Source organism: Galeopterus variegatus, unplaced genomic scaffold, assembly GCF_000696425.1.
Source record: "Galeopterus variegatus unplaced genomic scaffold, G_variegatus-3.0.2 Scaffold1034, whole genome shotgun sequence".
NCBI classification, from domain to species: Eukaryota; Metazoa; Chordata; class Mammalia; order Dermoptera; family Cynocephalidae; genus Galeopterus; species Galeopterus variegatus.
The window spans coordinates 325,189-325,902 of NW_007727145.1; positions in this window are offsets into that span (position 1 = coordinate 325,189).

Here is a 714-nt window from a genome sequence, read left to right on the forward strand (position 1 = left end):
TGAGGATGAAGAGATGAGTTGACTTGCCTAAATTTACACAGTGAATTTAAGTAGCAGAGTCCAGCTGCCTGATATCAAAGCCCAGAGGGAAAACATCTTCACAGACCCTTATATTTAAATTTGTATCATTCTTTGAATAACTAATTCAATTCGACAAACATTTTTAAGTTCCTACTTTGAGCAAAAGACTCCAGGTTTCAGGAGGTTATATCACTGGGTTATACCACTGTTATATCTCCAGTCAATTAGCTAACTGACTATTCCAGGCATTTGGAAGAATAAGAGTTACAACATGGTACTGCAGATGCTCACAAGCCAGTGGGAAAGATACCTGCTGAAATAACCTAACACCTGCCTGGCTGAGATGTGGACTACAAGAGGAGGATGTGCTGGGGATGGTGGGGGGATGAGAAACTACTGATCAGGGAGAAACAATTTGAGCTGGTGTCCTTCACAGTGAGTCAATATTAGAAAAGCTTTGAAGCATAAAGGAGGGGGAGAGGGAGGGGCAGGCAGGGAGGGGGCTGATGGCCTCTTGGCATAATAAGGCCAGGGTTATTAGTCTGCCTGAAACAGGGTTAAGGTTATGTTAATAGGAAGAATATGAATTTCTCCTGTTGACCAGATGGGGGTCTTTGGAAAGCAATTAGTCCCATGGGTCATAAACAGAACTTGAGTTCTTATACTTTGGGAGAAAGCCAACCCAGCCTGGAG